The sequence below is a fragment of the Melospiza melodia genome, chromosome 2, assembly GCF_035770615.1.
Source record: "Melospiza melodia melodia isolate bMelMel2 chromosome 2, bMelMel2.pri, whole genome shotgun sequence".
NCBI lineage: Eukaryota > Metazoa > Chordata > Aves > Passeriformes > Passerellidae > Melospiza > Melospiza melodia.
The window spans coordinates 24,545,654-24,565,889 of record NC_086195.1 but is presented as its reverse complement, the minus strand read 5'-3'; the positions used below and the strand labels follow the sequence as shown (position 1 = coordinate 24,565,889).

General features: G+C 40.7%; 1 protein-coding gene across 4 annotated transcripts in view; it reads left to right on the top strand.

Moving 5' to 3' along the window:
• The first annotated feature begins 13,988 nt into the window (after positions 1 to 13,988).
• MAP3K7CL (MAP3K7 C-terminal like) overlaps positions 13,989 to 20,236 on the top strand; it is a 36,509-nt gene continuing 30,261 nt past the window's right edge. For 2 of the 4 annotated variants that reach the window (XM_063148081.1, XM_063148082.1), the window contains exon 1: positions 18,798 to 19,230. The gene's annotated coding sequence lies outside the window, so the exon portion shown is untranslated. Of the gene's footprint in view, positions 14,058 to 18,796; positions 19,231 to 20,236 lie in introns of those variants that run through there. The other 2 variants (XM_063148080.1, XM_063148083.1) reach the window with 2 other exon arrangements.

Genomic DNA, 20,236 nt, shown 5'->3' with positions numbered 1-20,236 from the left:
CGGGAGCGCGGGGCCGCGCAGGCGCGGGGCGGGCGGGACGGGGACGGGGACGGGGCCGCCCCTCAGGCCGAGCGGGCCCCCGTAGACCGGGCCGGGCTGGGCTCGCCGTTTGGCTCCCTCTTTCTGTCCCTGTGCTGTTCAGGAGTCTGTCGCCCAGGCGTTCCCTGCTACACTTTGCGATGGAAGTTACAGGAACACTGCGGAGTTTTCATGGCCACGGATGATAAACGTCATAAAACTGAGCCGACTCCTGTCAAGCGTTTCGCTTAGTGCCTACTTGTCCAAATGGAAGCGCAATGCACAGATAGGAAAACTAAGCATCATAAAACCACACAGTGAAAGGGACCTTGAAGCTCATCCAGCTTCAACCCCTGCCATGGGCAGGGGCAGCTTGCACTCGGCTGGATTGTTCCAAGCCCCGTCCAAGCTGGCCTTGAACACTTCCAGGGATGGGGCATCCACAGCTGCTCTGGGCAGCCTGTGCCAGGGCCTCACCACCCTCACAGGGAGGAATTTCTTCCAATACCAAATCTAAATCTGCTTGCTTTCATTTTGAAGCTGTTAGGAAAATTAATCCACAAACACCAGAGGTTTATGTCCAAAAAGGAGGCAGAGCCGTCCTTTCTGGCTTTATTCAAATAAAGGGAGAGGCCATGGGCATTCCCCTGGGATCTCTCAAATTTTTGGAGGATACAACCTACTTTTTCTCCTGATTTCCTGGGCACATTTCCCTTCTCTCTTTCCCATTGGCTGAGGTGCTGGAGAGATACAGACTTCCTGGAACACCTGATACCAGAGATTCCCCTCTAATGTATAACCCTCCCTTTTAATTTTTAATTCTTACAGAATTTAGGGGTTTTTCTTCCCCATTGTTTCTTTCATCTCTTAATGTCTAATTTCGTTTATCAGCAAACCTAAAGTTTATTTGTAAAAGCAAATATCTTTTCCAATTCATCAATCAGTGGAATTCTTCCCATTGTTTCTTTTATCTCTCAGTGCTAGTTTTACATACCAGCAGACCCACAGCTTGTTTGTAAAGACCAATCCACTATTCCTCTCAAAGCCATTTCCCCTTGTCCTGTTGTTGTCCACAAAAATCAGACTCGTTACTTGGTGTGTACATGCCAATAATTAAACGCTCAAGATTGACAATTTATTTCAGAATTGCACAAACCTGGGTGCTCAATGGTCTTCCACAAATAATGAATGCTAACTATGAAAACTTTTTACTATAAATACATTTCAGCAAACAAAGGAGTTAGTGTTCATTGGCTGCAAGTTACACAGTTCTCTTATTAATTAGTATCTTATCTGCTTTTTTTTTTTAATGATTCTTGCTTCTCATGCCAATTAGTCTTTTGAGTCTGTGAGTTTCTTGAGCTGGTGGTCCATGAGTAATGATCTCCTCCTGCCAGATTTACCCTTCACCCAGTTCGAGCTGATTTCCATAAAATTGCTGAATTGGCTTTATTGGGTTTTTTCTGCCAGATGCCTTTCTGGCCCATAGATTCTGCATTCTTTGTGTCCAGTATCAGTGACTATCCTTCTTCCCTTTGTTTTCCTTCCCCTACATCTGAGCTCATTAAAGCATGTCAAGCCCTAAACATTAACAAGGCAATTCTAACAACAAATAATTTGCTTTTCTGACACCTGGACATCACTGAGAACTTGCTTGTTAGCTGTTACCTGTTTCAGGGATTAAATCTCCCTTCTTGTTGATTCAGTTTGAAAGTATACAAAGCCCAAACATGAAGGAATATCCTTTCTTATGAGAATTTTATATATTCCGTGTTTTGAAGAACTGTCACTGGATTCCCTTGTAAATAATCTCTTTCCCATCTTCCATGTAGGCTCCCTTCAAGTGCTGAAAGGCTTCTTTTCCAGGCTGAATCCCAATTCTCTCAGCCTTTCCTCACAGCAGAGGTGCTCCATCCCTCTAATCATCCTGGTGGCCTCCTCTGGACTCACTCCAACAGGTCTCTGTCCTTTCTGTGCTGGAGATCCCAGAGCTGGATGCAGTACTTGTTATCCAGGGTAATGCCAAGTGATATGCTCACTGCAAATATGACAAAGAGCAGTTTGGAGGCCCACCTGGACACCTCTGCAGGTAGTTGGGGTCCTGCCAGGAGACAGTAGATCTCCTTTAAGTTTGACAAGTTTATTAACTTTGCTTCTGTGCAACACAAAATCAAATACACTGTTTAAAGACCAGAAGTTCAGGGCATTAGAAATAATACTGCAGTACCTGAGCCTATAAGCCAACAGAGACTGTTTCCCCACCTCTACAGCAGGCTGCCTGCAAGGTTCATTAAATCATTTGATATGTGTTGCTTAAGTAACCTCAGAAAAAGACAGTTTAATTTTACTGTCCCATAATTCTTAAAATTATATTGTTTCACCCTGTAAAACAGGGTAACAGTTTTGTACACTGCCCCAGAAGTATTAAAAAGAATAATGATAGAGGGAAACTACGTAACTTGCCCCACAAATTAACTTCAAAAGTTCCGTATGCAGTTTTGCCAGAAGTATTTGGAGGTAGATGCCACTTGAAGCAAAAGAGGGAACTTACTCAGCCATGTCTGTCATGACCAAGGAATGTGGGGATTTCCAAAAAGATTTTCTGGGGAACAACCCCATTTATCCCTCTCTTCTTTTTTTCCAGTGTATCTTGAACCACACTGCAGCAAGGGAAGAGGGAAATATCCATCCTGTTCTAGGGTGAAGACACTTTATAAAGCAACTTCCCTAATCTAATGTTAGCCATGGAGACCAGAGGAGGTATTTCTAAGTCAGCACAGAAAACTTTAGATTCTATGAATTGATGGATGTCTGCTAGTCTGTCTGCTAATTGATGCATACAGCTTGAATAACTCTTTGTACTTTGCCCTAATTCTACAAGTCTTTGTATAATTTTTTCTCATTATAATTTACATTCTCTCTGTGCCATTGCTGTATTCTGCGGTCTCCAGGTATTTGTAAGGAGTTTAACAAATACAAGTGCCAGATTCTGCACCTGGGATGAGGCAGCCCCACATGTATGGACAGACTGGGGAGCAAGACACTGGAGAGCAGCACCGGGGAAAGGGACCTGGGGATTCTGGGCTACAGAAAGTTGGATATGATTCACAAGAGGGCCAGCTGTGTCCTAGAGGGTATCAGGCACAGCATCACCAGCTGGGCCAAGAAGGGGATTGTCCTGCTCTGCTCTTCTCTGCTCTGCTCTGCTCTGCACTGGAGCAGCCTTGCCTCAAGTGCTGGGGGCAGTTCTGGGCACCCCAATATCAGAAGGATATAAAGCTATTAGGGAACATCCACAGGAGAGCTACAAAGATGGTGAAGGGTGTTGAGAAGAAGCCCTGCAAGGAGTGGCTGCAGTCACTTGGCTTGTCCAGCCTGAAAGAGAGGTGGCTGAGAGGTGTTGCCATTTAGGAATGGTACTCCCCAATTCATTGATCCCACTTCCATTAAAACCATGCACTGCTCACTGTCCTTCCTTCCCACCCTACCCCACCACACGGTGGGCTGGAGAGGAGAACAGGCAGCATAAAAGGTAAAGATCACAGGCTGAGGTAAGAACAATTTACTGGAACACCAATGAGTTTAGAAAACAAGCACTAACAGCAACAATACTTCTGACAGAGGAAATCAGCAATCCACACAGGAACCCCCCAATAGCAGACAATACCTGACTGCTCCCTCCACAGCACTTACTCCACTGGACTTCAGTGATCCCTCCCAACTCAGGATACTCTTCAATGCTATGATTTCTGAACTGCCCTCTTGGCACAGTGCTTTTATCAAAGCTTGTGCTACCTACCTTTTTTAAAGCCAGAATACCACTAAAACCATAATATATATATATATGTATGCTTATGACTATGAATATAGAGAATATTTTTGTATTAAGCTGTATTGAATTAACACTAAAACATCTCTTTACGTTACAACCCGGATTTCTTTGGGAGTGTCTAATCACAACTTTGACTTGGCCTTGATCTTTTTTTAGCTATGCATCTACACCATTTATTTTCTGCATAGACATTGACATGCTAAAGGACCATGCCAAGGTCAGAGGGTTGGCTATTGGCCGTTGGCTGCACTTTCACCACCCAAAATCTATAATTGCGCACATGGAAATCCCCAGCTTATCTGTAGGCGCTTGTCTGTCAAATTCTAGGAGGGTAAAATTTTAACACGATCTTGGGAAGTTCATAAGAAGGACAGAATGTTAATTTTTGCTTGCTTATTCAGCTGTGGAACAGAAGGGTTTGAAAAGCATCTGCTGAAGTGTGAGTAGAACAATTGTGTTTCACCAATAATGCTGGTCAGTGAAAAAAATGTGAGTGGTATCTTGAGGGAAGGCTAAGGGTCATGCTGAGTTTGCAGAGAATCATGCTTAAACCTGAAAAAGAAAATTGTGAACCACATAGTGCTGAACATTTGGAATAATTTCTTAGTAGCAGCAGCAGCAGTTACTTTAGCTTTCCCCCAGATTGTCATTTGGAATGTAATGGGAAGGAGCAGACTAATCAACTAGAGTACATCCACTCAGCTAAGTACTACTTAGGTCATTGCTCTACAGGTCCTGGGCTAAACACTACCCTCATCCTGGGCTTCTCTCACTTGTGCAGAGGATTGCAAGCTGAACAGGTGTAAGAGACTCATAGTGCAAAAAAGGGAAATTGTTTTTGTGTATGTGTGAATCTGCACTGTCTGGGAAGTGAAGGGACAACCAGTAAACTAAGGAGTACCTGCCAGGCAGATTTGGTCTCTTCTCCCACCCAGGGAAGTGAAGGGAAACACAGCAAAGGCTGTGTGGTTGTGTAACTTAGGTCTATATTTCCCTGTAGTGGTTTTCTGGTCCCTTCACAAAATGACTGAAAACCTCAGCGCAAAAGTTAAGCTGAATTTTATGCTCCACTAGTTAAACATAATGCCAAACCTTCTCCAGGAGGAGAAGAATGGGCACAAAGTAACTGGTTTAATTTGGAAAATGTTATTGATAGAGTATGTTCTTTACAACACAAAACAAAATTTAAACTAGGCAACAATAAAACTTTTTTATGCTCAGTTTTGGGAGCCTGTCTTACAGCAGCTATAGAAACTCACTTTAAGTGAAGAAGTGAGGAAAAAGCAATAGACTCCCTTCAAAACTTAGTGGAAATTTTTCAAAAGCAATTAGATGAAGAAAGAAATGAAAATCATTTATTACGGGCTGCCTTGAGAGATGAATATTTTAAAATTTCACAGAATGCTGATTCCTCAGCAGAGGCAGAGGAGAAGGAGACTCCTCGCATTAATCAAAATTACCCTCAAAAAGAATTAGCTCTGATGAAAAATTGTGGGAAACACTGCTGTTCTAGCTTGAGACCTCTGGTTAAAACAGAATACAGCCATATTGATGACAAGGATCATGACCCACACATAAAAAAGGAGCATGGGAGTCTCCCTCACAAATCTGAGACAGAATACATATTTTGAGTGCCTCTCACTGGGGAACATCAAATTCATTTGTCTGAACAGGAGGCCAGTGGATATTGGGGCCATGGAGTTTACTTAACAACAGGAGATAAGCGTGACACATGGTCCCTGACACAGTGCACAGCTTTATGGGCCAGGGGAATGAACCCTTTGGACAGGGGAGACCCTTGAGCCATAGTTGGTACCCCCAACCAACTCCTGGCAAGCATTCACAAAGCTGCCTGCTTGCAAATAATGCATGAAAGAAAATTAACTACAGGCTATGAGTCACCCATGCAATTACCTGTAAAACCTGAAATTATGACCCCTTTAATTTGAGGCCTTCCAGAATCACTTAAACCCACAGCAAATTCTCCTTCAAAAAACCATAGCAGCTATATCTCCTGTAGAAGGATCAGACAGATTTCTTAGTAACCAGAACAACCCATTTGTTCCCCTTTATGATTTGCTGAGCAAAGGGGTAAAATGGGATTGAACTCCTTCTCACAAGAAAGCATTGCAATTGCTGATTTTTGAAGCAGCAGCTCATCAAGCACTGAGTCCTATCCATCCCAGAGATCCTTTCCAGGTGGAATGGGGATTTGCATCCTCAAGGCTGTCAGTACACATATGGCAGCGGGGTCCTAAGGGTTTGATGAGGCCTCTTGGTTTTTATTCCTGTGGCTTCAGAGATGCTGAGAAAAGATACACTACCTGGGAAAAAGGATTGCTTAACTCCCTCAGGAGTGGAAAAAATTGCACGACAACAACCAATTGTATTGAGAGGCCCTTTCAAAATTATTAAGACAGTCACTACTGGGACCCCCCACCTGACAGAGTGGGCCAGAGGGCCTCAGTTAGAAAGTGGTATGCTCAGATGGAACATTACTGTAGCATCTTCTCAATAACAGAAGGAGCTGTAAAAAATTTAGTGATACAAGAAACCGAGAGCTTGGGTAGCAGCTGTGACAAAGCTGCCTCTGTAATTAAAGTAGCGCCTCCTTTCTCCCCCAAACAATCAGCAAATTCTTGGTTCACTGATGCCTCTGCTAAACGAGAGGGAAAGGTGTGGAGGTACAGGGCAGCAGCCCTCCACATTTCCTCTGGTGAAGGAATTATTACTGAGGGAGAAGGCAGTGCTCAGGCAGGGGAGCCGATAGCTGTTTGCAGTGTTTTCCAACCTGAGGCACAGAATACCTCTCTTTTCTGTATCTACACTGACTCCTATGCTGTGTACCAAATGATCCTAAGAATCCAGCACATTATTCTGGACAACCTGTTCTGTTGGACCTCCCTTACTATAGGGCAAGTACCACTTGTTCTAAAAACCCCTCAGAATAAACCTGCATAGGTAGCCTCTAATGCTCTGGGGAAAGAGCATCAGATAAATACACACACACTGGATAATTCCATCATTCTAACTTTTTCTGTCTCTTGGTGGCAGAATTCTGTTGTGTTTACTTTTTCAAAGAAGAATTCCAAGGGGCATGAAGACCTGATAAACCATGATAACACTAGTGTTGGATGACAAAAATAATATTTTCCCTCCCTTTATGGTAACACCTACCACCCAACTGCCAGTTATGCTAAGCCCGAGAATTTTTTTTTAATTGGACCATATATAATCAGGAAAACAGGTTAACAACACATATTGTTCAAGGCAGCATGGTCTCTTAAACAAGTCAAATTGCTGATGCAAAATAATGTCTCAGAAATTCAGCCAGCTTGCTCACCTCTTTTGCAAACTTCCTTTTAGAGCTGGACAACCTGGTTGTGAAAGCAGAACCCTTTTAAAAGACAGACACCAAGAGACATAACTGGTGTTGTGGGAACAGGTTTGGGAATTCTAAATAGTATTGATTCAGAAGTATCAGTGAATTAATTGGCTGCCACAACTAGAGATTTGGCCAAATTACAAGAAACACTGCGGTCATCCTTATCGACTTTGTGAATGCACCAGTGGCTGCTATCAAACATATTACCGAACTGGGAAAAAGATAAATATGAATCACCACAAATTGGTAATTGATGCACTCGGTGCTACACAAAACAACATTTCTTTGGCTCTTAGCTGTATCCAGGCTCAATTGTGGATGCAGTCAGTTGCTGCCTCAATTATAAGAGAAGGTGGAGAAGGCACTTTTCCTACTGAAATTTGGAAAATAATTTGGGTCAGTGGCACTGATTTGAAATAGCATTCCAATCCTGGTGGAACTTAGGGAATTTTACTTACCACCCCATCACAAACACAGCAACAGCCTTTGTACTAACCATATGTAATGCCTCAGTGCATTTGATTTTTCCTGTTATTGCATTAGGGCTGAATCATGATGGAGCAATTTTCTGTCCTTCCGAGCATAGGGAATGAGCCCATCAAATTAGTGAAAAATGGCAAACTGTTAATTTAGAAACTTGTATTGTCCAAGAACAATAGGGGTTCATCTGTGAAAGTAATGCAATTATAGCTCAAGATGTTAGTCTGGACACAGAGCAAAATATCTGTCATTTTGAAATTCATCCTAACGAGACTTCTGAAACAGTCCTTGTATATGTAGGCAATGTGTGTGCATGCCTTAGAACTGCTTGTGATATTGTATTTGTAGAAAACATAGTAGTGGATACTAAAAATCATTCAAGTTTTTGTGCTTGTAACTTTACTAAAATCACGGGATGTGATTTTTCTTGTGAAGCCCCAGTTACTTCTTGTCATCTTTTACAATCCAATTACACACTGATTCACAAACTATTGCCTACCCCCACTGGGATGAAACTTATTTTGGTAAAGTAATTGTTGCTTCATCAAGATTTCATCGAAATTTTGGAAAAGATCAAGAAAAATGGACAGAAAACCCTGGTAACTGTTCATCACAACGTGAAAGAAACACATTGTGTTATAGAAAGGGTAAGAAAAGATGCCACACACAGGTGGTGGGATACTCTTTTTAGGTGGTCACCTACTGCCAGTGTCCTGAGCAAATTGTATCGTCCCATCACTGTCCTTTTTATTTTAGTTTTGATTGGTTTTGTTTTATCAGCAATCTTATTCGTTATGAATTGGAGAATGATGAAACAGTTAACAGTATTAACATCTATAATTAATGCCATCTATAACCTGGCCAATGTCCTCTTCCCTGTGGACATTCCCCAAGGCTATTGATGCAAGGCAAACTATATGAGTAGAGCCATAAGTATGGATTACAAATAGATTATAAAATTTGGATGTGTGTTTTGAAATAATTTTTGTAATCTTGTGAAAATTATTTTCGATTTTTGTGATTTGTTTTGATTTTTTGAAAAAATTGGTCAGATGCCACCCACTGTAGAGAAAGTCTGACTTTCTGGGGCAATTTTTCCCCCACGGAAAATCCCTCCTTTGCCTCACAACTATTGTCAAGGACAGAGATTGAAGGCCCCCCCCCAAGACTGAGTCTGAGACCCCTATAATTCTAACATGGGGGTGCTGGGCTGGGTGAAGCAGGATGTTTGCCAAATGTTACCTGCAGATGTGTTCGCTGGACCAAGACTGGTTTCCCATAGAAACCAGTGCTGAAACAATGGGTCCTGCTCACTGGTGGGACTGGTTTGTCCTGTTTCAGAACTGGACTGTCTGTACTTGTTCTCAATGGACTTATTCTCCACTGTCCTGTACCTGTTCCCCTCCCCTGGAGGACTATAACAGACCCTTGAGTTAATCAAAGACTCTGAGATTCTCCCCAACAAGACAAGACAGATCTGTTGGCTGGACCTTAAGGATTTCGTCTCTCTATTGGTAGTTATACCCCCCCCTCCCCTTTCTCTCTCTCTCTCCCTCTATCCTTTATCTCCTTTCTGATACTTCTATTGCATTTGCTGTGGGCACTCAATAAAGGGTGCATTTGTTTTGATCAAAAAGTTTTCCTCAGTTTTCAGCTTGGTCGTATGGGAACTCTTATCCAACAGGATGCACAGAAGCCTGGAAATACCTGGAAATATATGCCTACTGCTCCTGAAAGTTCAGCTGTTCTTGTCATGTGGGAAGGACTTACCAGGACCTGTGTGGTGAGAAAACTTGGAGAACACCAAACTGAGGAATGAGGGAAATGGGAATTTTAGGCTGTAATTGGAAAAGATAGAAAACAGTGGAAGAGAGGGGCAAACCTAGCATTGAATAAATGAAGACTTCTGCAGAAATAATACCCAAATGAAATAAGGAAGAGTAGAATAAATAACATCTATCTGTAGCCTTCTGGAAACAAGCTGCTACCACACCCGATTTGCAGTTCTTTCACCTCTGAAAACACTAAGCAAAAAAATAAGTAGCTAAAAAGGCAGGATTCTGAGATCAAGACCACAGCTTATGCTGTCTAGTGCCTGAGCCACTGACATCTGCAGTCTTCCTTCTTCACTTTGTCATATTTTGACCTTGATGCTCAACTTGGAATTTTCTAAGGATGGTCTAAACCAGTACTAGATCTTCAGGATAGAGACAGAGGCTTTTCCAATTTTTAGTCCTTTGTTTATCTGCCTAAATAATTTTAAAGGCCTTCCCCACATAACTAAAATTTTGTTTCTCATACTGTCCCCATTATCATTTGAGGATTAATTTTAGGGTTGTTCATCACGTGTCATCTGACTATACCTGTTGAGAAATTAATTAATTCTCCAGAACTCAGGTCAGTGGGAGTCTTCTTGCCCAGGGTATGCAAGGACACTGTCCTTCTTGCTGCCAGCATAGAATGTGACCCACCAGCATGACCTAGGGAACGTCAGCATGTCCCATTATTTCCTGGCTACTCTGTCAGCCATGTATCTGCCAGCAGCCCAGAAATTGGCCTGAATCTGTGCCTGGTTGTGAATCAAAAGAACTGTAAACACACTCCTGCAGCTCTCATTTCTGCGCTGCAAATCCTGCCCAGCTGTAACTAAGAACCATCGTCCACTGTGGGATTCACATTCTCTGAACCTGAGAGAAGCAGTGAGAGAAGCAGAGAAAAGAATGATCAAAACAATTATTATCTCCTTTGCTGTGCCTGTGTTGTGCCAAAGTGGAATGCAATATGGAGATTGTTTACCCAAAGTGATGGTGTTTTGTTTCCTTGGCCTGTCAGGGCCAAGCGCATGTCCAGACTGTCAGACAGTCACAAGGTTTTGTTCAGTTGAGTGCTTGCGCAGTTTCAGTTTTGATGTAGTATAATATAGTATAGAATAATTAATATAGTATAGAATAATATAGTATAACAAAGTAATTAATTACCCTTCTGATATCATGGAGTCAGATGCATCATTCTTCCCAGATATTGGGGTTGCCTGCTTTTACGATAGCCCACACTATGGAAAATGCATAGTCTTTCCTACATGGTTCTTGAGGTGTTTAAGGAAATGTTAATGAATAAATGCTGTGCACTTATGCAAAGCAGGAGATACTACACCATGTTGCACAAATAAGGGAATCATGCCATAATGCAGTATGGGCCAAAAGCCACAGAATGGATTCTTACCAAAGTTGAGACTATCGCAAGGGACTTGTTCTCAGCCTTGCACACTAAATCCCCAAAGTGGATTTAGTGTTTGAACAGTAGATACACACTGTTACAGTTTTGGAGACAGGCAAGTGGCAGGCACACAACAAGGTTCATGCAGTAACAGCTTAAGTTTATTATGGGGCAGCTCCTTTTATAGGGCTTTCAAATTTCCCTCCCTTACAGACATGATTGGTTAAGGGTCTCAGCTCCACCTAGCTCACTGGTTAATGATATGGGTGCATCTGTGCTTCGGAGGGGTTGGCTGAGGTTCTTCTGTTTGGGTTTGAATCTGACCTTTCATTATTGTGTCCTGGGACTTTTTACTTCCAGCTAAGCTAGTCAAGCTGGTATCTGTTAAACCAAATAATCTGTGCAGTTTATAGACCCACTATAGCTGTCACACACACTGCCTAAAAAACCTGTTATGTTGAAGACTGTACTATGTATTTTTAAAAATAAAATGACCTCTATAAAAATATAAATATATATATATAGATATAAATATATATATATAGATAAATAAATACAATCATTACAGACAGTTAACCAAGGTATCCTTTAAGTACTGCAGTACACTTTACATATAAGGAATGAGCAGGGAACATTTTCTAATATACCTTCAAAACAGGTCATTGTGAATGTACCAGTGCTGTAATATGTACAACAACAACTAAAAAGTTGACATCCTGCTGTTAAGCCCCAAGCTCACTGATATTAGCTAAAGGATGTCACCAGACACTGAAGTTCCAAGGCGAAGGTGACATGGTGGTGTTCAGTCAAATGTTGGACTCAATGATCTTGGAGCTCTTTTCCAACCTTAATGATTCCATGACTCAGTAGTATCTGGTAGATTTCATTTCAAACCCTGTATTGGGGTTAAGATTCTTGAAACAGTAATTGAGCCATAAAGAAATCTCTGCCTTTTTTCTTTTGAAGGATAATTTTCCAAACTCTTTTTCATTATCAGTATTGCTTATCTTAGTAACTCTGCAGGCTAGGCGTTCATTGCTTATCAAAAATAGATTTTATCCATGATGTATTTGAGCATTCTTTTTCCTTTTTTTAAAATAGTACAGTAAAGTGAATGTCTCAATGTTTATTATGCATCTTTATGCCTCAGGTTCTGAGTTCTGTGACTAAAATGTGAGCATCAAGGAGAAGACTGAGGGGAGACCTCATCACAGTCTACAGCTGACTCAAATCAAGTGGAAGTGGAGAAGCAGCACCTCTCTCTTGACGATTGGTGATTGGTGAGACGACCTGAGGGAACGGCATGAAGCTGTGTCAGGGAGGGTTTGGGCTGGATATTAGAAAGTTGTCTTTTCCCTGAAGTTGTGCCTCCATGATTCTAGTTCTCTACCATACGGTCTAATCAGCAATTTGTCTTCAGTGTTGAATTTCTATTACTGCTGGCATGTACAAAAAAACTACAAAAGAAAATGCTCTGTTCTGATGAGACTTACAAAGGAAAATGAATTTAAAAGCTAGTAATTGATATTACATACTAGAATCACACTCCAAGCTGAAACAATGAAAGAGTGCCATGTACAATATTTTTACTGTTAAAAATTTTTTAATGATTTTACTCACCGATGATGTAGATTAAGTTACTAACAACAATGTGGCTTATTCAATTAATCCATTGTCAAATTTAGAGTTATAATAAAATATCCCAGACCATCAATAGAGTAAAAATAAGGGAGATCTTAGAACAAGTGGGATTACCAGCTGTATGACACCATTGCATGATGTATGGTTCCAAAAGGCTGAAAATGTTCTGCAGACTTCTCAGTAGTCTGAAGAATAGATTATTTTCAGTTCGGCATATATCTCTACTTGCCTGTGTTAGAGGATTCCAGACACATGCTTTAGATGTTTCTCCCTGAATAGAATAAAACAAGGAGTCTTTACCCAGCATCTAACAGTCTCACAGAAACCTGCTGCTATAACCTTTTGTGTCTATTTCTTGGTTTAAGGAAGCTTAAGTGAGTTTATGGTGAAATTTCTGAATGGTGGTGTGAAGAGGAATAGCAAAACCATCTCATAAATGGGTATACAGAACTTTAAAGAAAGGGGGTACATCAGCAAGAAATTAGACAATGTTTCCTAATTTTCACTTTTTTGTAATCATTAATGACAAATTATGGCTTGTAAGAAATTTGCAGAAGGAAAAATATTTCAAACTGTTTTCTTATACTTGTTTTTTGAAATTTTTAAAATTCAAAACCAGTCTGTCATGTCTGTTTGCCACAGTTTTTGTAACTTTTGAAAGTAATGCTTTAAAGTTAAATATCATCAATTGCTAAGCTGTGGTAATACAAACTGTCAGTTCTCTGCACAAAGAGCACTCTGAAACTTTCCAAGAATTGTGAGCTATATTAATTGCTGGTTAAGTTCATTTTAAACCACTTTGATTTTATTTATGGCTGTAAAACTAAGAACTAGGTAACTGGGATGGGAGCTATTTCTCTTTTAGCTAGTTCAGTAGTAATTTTCTAATTTTGTTTGAAGACTTGAAATTCCCAAGTAACAGACAATTTGATCATCTAAATTGTAACCTGGAACACACAATTTTTCCCAAGAAATATATGTGCACACTTTTTTTTTTGGAAACAGGGTTTAGATGCCTCAAACAGAGCTACAGCAGCCTGTCTCTAATTCATGGTCTTAAAACAATTAGCTGGTACTGCCAGTGGAGCTTATTAAAAAAATTATTACAGGTTTAGTTTGGAGATTTCATTTTGGTTTTAGATTATTACGGATCATAATATGAGGAAAATCATAAAATCAAAACAAGGTTATCACTAGGGGCTGGCATGAATGTGGAATGGGGCATCAAGATTCTTTTTTGGACAAAAATTGCTGTAGCAAAAGCAATTTTTTTAAAGCAATTAAGGAGTTTTACATTAATGTGCATATTGGTGAACAGTCAGCAGCAGCGCGGTCAGTAAGTTTCAAATGCACAGGAGGGACTTGGACCTGTTGGAATGAGTCCAGAGAGGGCTGCAGAGATGGACAGAGGGTGGAGCACCTCTGCTGTGAGGAAAGGCTGAGAGAGCTGGGAGTGTTCGGCTTGAAAAAACAGAAGGTTCCAGGGTGAGCTAATTGCAGCCTTCCAATACCTGAAGGGAATCTGCGGGGAGGATGGAGAGGGACTTTAGACAAGGGAGTGATGGACAAGAGGGAATGGCTTCCCACTGAGAGAGATGATGTTTAGATGGGATATTAGGAAGAAATTCTGCCCTGTGAGGGTGGTGAGGCCCTGGCACAGGTTGCCCAAAGGAGCTGTGGCTGCCCCATCCATGGAAGTGTTCAAGGCCAGGCTGGACAGGGCTTGGAGCAGCCTGGTCTATTGGAAGGTGTCCCCTGCCCATGCCTGGTTTGGAACCAGAGGGTCTTTAGGGTCTCTCCCAACCCAGGCTGTAAATAAATTGCCGGTGTCGCGGGCCATTCTGTGATACTGTGAATTTCTAGAATGTGCCCTCTGAGGGGCAGCATTGAAGAGCAGGTTTCTGTAAACAGCTACTTCTAGTCATACTAGGGATTAGGTGTAAGGAAGGGATTAAAAAGTTAGAGCTTATTCTCTGTTGTCTGAAATAATTGGTTTTCAAAGGTAAATCATATGTTTGAGAGTGTTAATGCCAAGCTGTCAATAACCCTGCAGCATCTCTATGCTGATGTGAATAAAGTGTGTAAATTTGCACCCGTTGATTTCTGACGATAGTGAATCTTTTCCAGTAATATTTCTAACTTCAACTTTCGTCTTGTTTTCCCTGCAGAGTTTCTCAAGGGTCTTTGGCAGCATCATATCTCAAAGGTTTCAGTTTTCTTTCAGCAGAATTAGCTTTTCACAGTTTCTACCTGGAATTTGCTGTGGAAGTGATAGAGTTTTTCACCACTGAGGTTTTCAAATAATTCACAGTGTAGTTACTTGCTGATGATCTTAAGGCAGATGTAAAAATTGCTGAGTTGCTGGGTTCAGCTCCTTTAAATCCACATTACCTTGATTAAGCCAATCTTTAATTTCTTGGCAATGATATCCTTTATTAAACCTGTGTGATACTATGTAAGTGAATTCAGCCACTGCATATCAATTTGCCATTAATTATAAATTTGCTTATTTATAAGCAAATTTTGTAAGTAAGTGCACAATGTATTTTCCTGCTGGTATTAATGATTTAATTTGATCTGATGGGGGTCAGCCTTTCAGAGAATAGAATTTTGGTGAAAGTACATTATTTCACCTGTGTTAAAACACTACCTAGGCAAGGACACTGGAGGTTATACCCAAGAAAACTAAGGAAATGCTCTGTTGCTTGCTCCAGTTGTCAGGATATGGGATGTTGGATTGTTTTCAGGCAATATATATATATTTTTTTAGTTGATTTCTTCTTGGAACATCTTCCATATGCTAGAATATTTAAAGTGTATTTTTAAATAGTGACTGGCAATCTGCAAAACACCATTTTAGCTTCAATGAGATCATATGCTACTAAAATATACTTATACTAGGATACTGAGATGAATTGAAAGTAGCACAGCTAAAAAGTGAAGGCAACAGGTGTTTTATTAGATTGCAGATATTGGCTTTTTAAACATCTGTAAAATAACTGCTGCTTCATCCTAAAACTTTTTGAAAATTTGCATGTTTCCACTACTGAATATCAGAAAGTCCCATTGTTCCTAATGTAGTATATATTCCTTTAAGGTGTTTTTGACTAATAAAATGTGATATCCTCCTCTAGCACATCACCAGTTTCATAATGTGATGCAGGACTTAAAGACTTTTGGTTGGATACTAGGAACCTGATTACTAAGAGTATTCTGAAAAAGGAACAGGGCAGGCTGTCCTGTACACCCACACACACACACACAAAAAACCCCCAAACCAAACCAAACCAAACCAAAAAAAAAAACCAAAAAAAAAAACAAAAAACCAAAACCAAACAAAAAAACCCAAAAACCCCCCACAACACCCTGGAGTAATCAGCATTCTGTAATTTTCACAGAGATGTCTGTAAGGTGTATATGCAGTCTGTCAGGAAGAAGTATTTTTTTGTGTTGCTAGAAATTGGAGATTAATTTGTTTTGGTGCAATTATTTTAATCATCTCTTTAGTAAGTAAGAATTGTGAGATTTATCTCTACCCAAATGCCTTGGACTATTAATTTGAGCCAGTCAACAAAGTGTATCATCCTAGACTTCAATTTCCCCGTTGTTTAAAATTAAGATCTTCCCTAGTTTACTCCTACAAAGTAATTTAAAGAACTTTTTAAAATATGCTGTTTGAGTCCATATTGTTGAGAGTTTTAGCACAATTATCCCAAGAATAGATAGTTGATAAAGCCATTACAGTCAAATCATTCATCCTGATGCTGTGATCTTCTGTATGCAGAATGCTATAACAGTCTCACATTTTAAAAATATGCCACCTCCCATAAAGTAGCAGTTTCAGGTGACTAATCATTGTGTATAGCACAGAGCTGATATTTAAATGCAAATTGGGGGCCTTTTTGTGCAGTTTTGGATCTTAGCTCACAATTCAGAGGCAGCACATTTCATAGAAGTGTGTAACTGTGTCCAGTTCCGGGCTCCTCAGGACAAGAAAGACATGGAGCCTCTGGAGATGGTCCAGCAGAGGCCACAAAGATGGTCTCTGATGAGGGTTCTGGAACATCTCTTAGGAGGAGAGACTGTGGGAGCTGCGCCTGTTTAGGCTGGAGAAGACTGAGATGAGATGAGATGAGATGAGATGAGATGAGATGAGATGAGATGAGATCTCAATAACCCATACAATATTTTCAGGGAGGGTGACAAGAAGATGATGCCAGGCTCTTGTCAGTGGTGCCCAGTGACAGGACAAGGAGCAATGGCCATAAACTGCACAAGAAGTTTCACCCAAACATGAGGAAGAACATTTTCCGTGGAGTGAGGCAGAGCACTGGAACAGGCAGCCCAGGAGTCTTGTGAAGTTTCCCTCTCTGGAGATATTCCAAACCCACCTGGAAAAATTCCTGTGTCACCCGCTCCAGGAGACCCTGCCTTGGCAGGAGGGGTTGGACAGGGTGATCTCCAGAGGTCCCTTCCAAGCCTAAAAGCTCTGTGATTCCATGAGTCTGTGAATAATACAGCTTTAACTAGAAACAGTGAAATTCAAAAAAACATGGACACAGTGGCTGCAACACATAAAATGATGATCTACTTAATTTGCAAGTGGACATGCTATTTAAAGTGAGTGCAACTGAAATGTCAGTCTGGAAATGTGGAGTGTCAGAGCCATCTGGTAAAAAGCACCCTGCCCTATTCAGACATCATTTATGTCCAAGACCCTTACTGTCATGGCTACTGGAAACTTTGCCTGTCTTAAGATTTCATGTAGGGAGCCTTTCTTAGGCTTTTCTGTAATGGCATGTAACAAAAGTATCAACACCATCTGAAGTACCATTTGTCCATACAAAGCAATATTTTACAATTTGGGGTAAACCCTGGCTCCATGAAAACTGATGCAGAATATTTTTGTGACTCCACTGGAGCCAGGATTTTCTGTATCTTCCAATACTTTCACAGTAATTGGATGTGGAGCTGGACATCAATACCAGCTGCTGATAATATTGAGCTGTAGAATGTTATTTGCTATAATGGTTGCGATCAGAGGCAAATCTGTCTTCTGCCCCTTCCAAAGGAGACATTTCGGGAGGAACCCTCAATCTTTTCAGAAACACATTGAGAGAAGAGAAAATGGTCAGTGTAGTCATAGGTGCAGTCCAGCTTTCCACCAGCTGTTTGGGCCAGAGCTCTGAAATCCCACTGCAGTTAAAGGCAGCCTCAGGAGATACCTAACTAATGGTGTAGCTGTCCAATGCCTTCCCAGGTCATTCCTGGGGTAAAGGTAGTGTGGGTTGGATATTTTTGCAGTTCACTAATTTTGAAGTATAAAAAAGGTCTTTTGAGGCCATAAGGGCAACTGGCAGCTTCCAGAGTTTTGCCCTGGTGAGATCAGTCCTGGTCTAGGGTCAGAAGGTGAGAGAGTGAGGAAGGATGAAAATTTTACTTTAACCCTTCACGTCTTTATTTGTCCAGCAATCTCTCTATATATCAGCTGAGCCAAGGGAATCTAGGAATGTGTCTATACAGATCTGGGTTAGATGAGCTCTTTTTATTAGGAATTTAAAGATGAAATATACCTTCACATACATTTTGAAGGAAACCCCCTTTTCAAGCACAAAACAATATTCTGTAAAATCATTCTGTAATTGTTCTCCATTTTTCTCCATTTGTTTCAATGACAGTGGTAGCACTCAATCAAAGAAGTCATGTAGGTAGTAAATGTGCATGACAGGGATTAAACTTTTATTTTCTGACAACAGAAAATAAAACTTTAAACTGAAGAAATTAATCTCTTGCAATACTTCAAGATTTATCTATTAAATTGCTTGCCAGTAGTTTGAAAAAAAAAAGCTATCTGAAATCACACTGGGAAATCCTCTGAGTTCAGTCAAATCTCTGAGTCAGCTTCATTTATCACAGCCATCACTGGCTGCTCTATAAATACATCTGCTTTTACAGTCTACACATTCTGAGATTTGCCTGTTATCTTCTCAGAAGAGAAGGGCTAGTGGCTTCTCTTCAACAAGCCTGGCTCAGTCAAAGCCAACACAAACCTAAGCCCAAGAGGCCGAGTGCATCAGTTGTTGTTAGCTTTGATAGTCCCTGCTATCATTTGAGAGTGTGCTTGCAGCCAGTCCAAGTTGGCAGAGTCAGCCCAAGCTGATTGGAGCTGCAGACATTTTTGCTGACTGGAGTCATGCTATCTTTGCCAGTTTGCTGGAATAGACACAGACACTGATTGGGTCATGCTGAAAACATTCCTGTCCTATGAAGCAAGTCTGTTTGTATTTCAGGTTTGCCAGGACTAATGAATTAAAAATCTTGGGCTCACCACAGTTTGCTGTTTAATAATGCCTGTAACAGAAGGATTTTTTCCTCCCTGAAGTGTGACAGCATCGTAATCTCTCATCCCTGGCAAGGAGAGGAAGGAAAATCAGAATTGTGGAAAAGGGTTATCTTTTGGGACAGCAAAGCCTATGGGAAGTGCAGGTAGCAGCATGTTGCCCTGACAGCTGTCTCAGCTCCTCAGACCTTGTCAGTTTGTTGCTATGCAGCAGGTGCAGCCTTTTCTTTTATTGAAGCTTTACTCCATAAAGGCAACGACGAGCCAAGGCAGTGGCTGGCCCTGGATTATACAAGTGCAGACACTCCGCTAAGTGAGGTAAGGCAACAGGTGTGAAAAAATCCATAGAGCTCTAACCTAGAGCATTTAATCTGAGTTCTGCTGCAGGTTTTTTACAGAGGAACAGCAGCCAGCCAGCTCTATAGGCAATTGTTGGGAGGATGAGAGCTGCTCATTAAATCTGATTAAGTTCCAGGTTGCCTACTCACTCTCATCTCTGTCCACAGAGACATTGTTCTTCATTCATGGGGAAAGGATGTGGGGAATTAGGGGCAGTTGGTCTGCATGTTTCATAGTATCACCTTGTTTGCACACAGGCTTTTTCCATTCCTCTCTGTTCTGTGTGATTGCTTTTTGTGATGAAGAGAAAAAGAAAAATCCTTTTTTGAGGATTTTGCAAAGGAGAGAAGGGATAAATGCAACATTAAAACATCATAACAGTGTAAATGCTGTGTATAAGGATAAGATTTCTTCTGAATTAGAATAAAATGAAAATTTTCTTTTGTGTTTCAATAGAATTCATCATTTCTTACTGAAAGGGTATTGATTTTTGCCCTCACAGAGTAGATGGTTAAAAGGGTTAATTTAAGAACATTGCAGACCACAGAGTATGTGATTGGGATAAAAAACAGTCTTGTAGCAATGTTGTTGTGGCAACTTTAAAAACTCTAGCAGAAGGCATCCTTTTAATTTCTTAGGCTATGATGTGAAATGTGAAGTATACTCTTATGTGGAAGACCACTTGAGATAGTCAGTGTCAGAGAAAGTGTACTAACAGCACAGAACAATGAAAAGCCTTCTTTTAAGGATTTGCTTACCACTTAAAATCTCTTCACTTGGAGAGGATATTTTCTTTACCTTGTATTGGGAAGTAAGGAAGGAAAATATGTTTACGAATTTTGCATTGGTTATTCTGTTGTATTTTAAAAACAATCAGATGTCTCAGATGTTTCTTATGAAGTGAGGGTGGGGAAGAGATCAAGAATGAGCAGAAGGTAAAAATTATTTACTCTGATGCAATGCAAAATAAAATATTTCAGTTGAT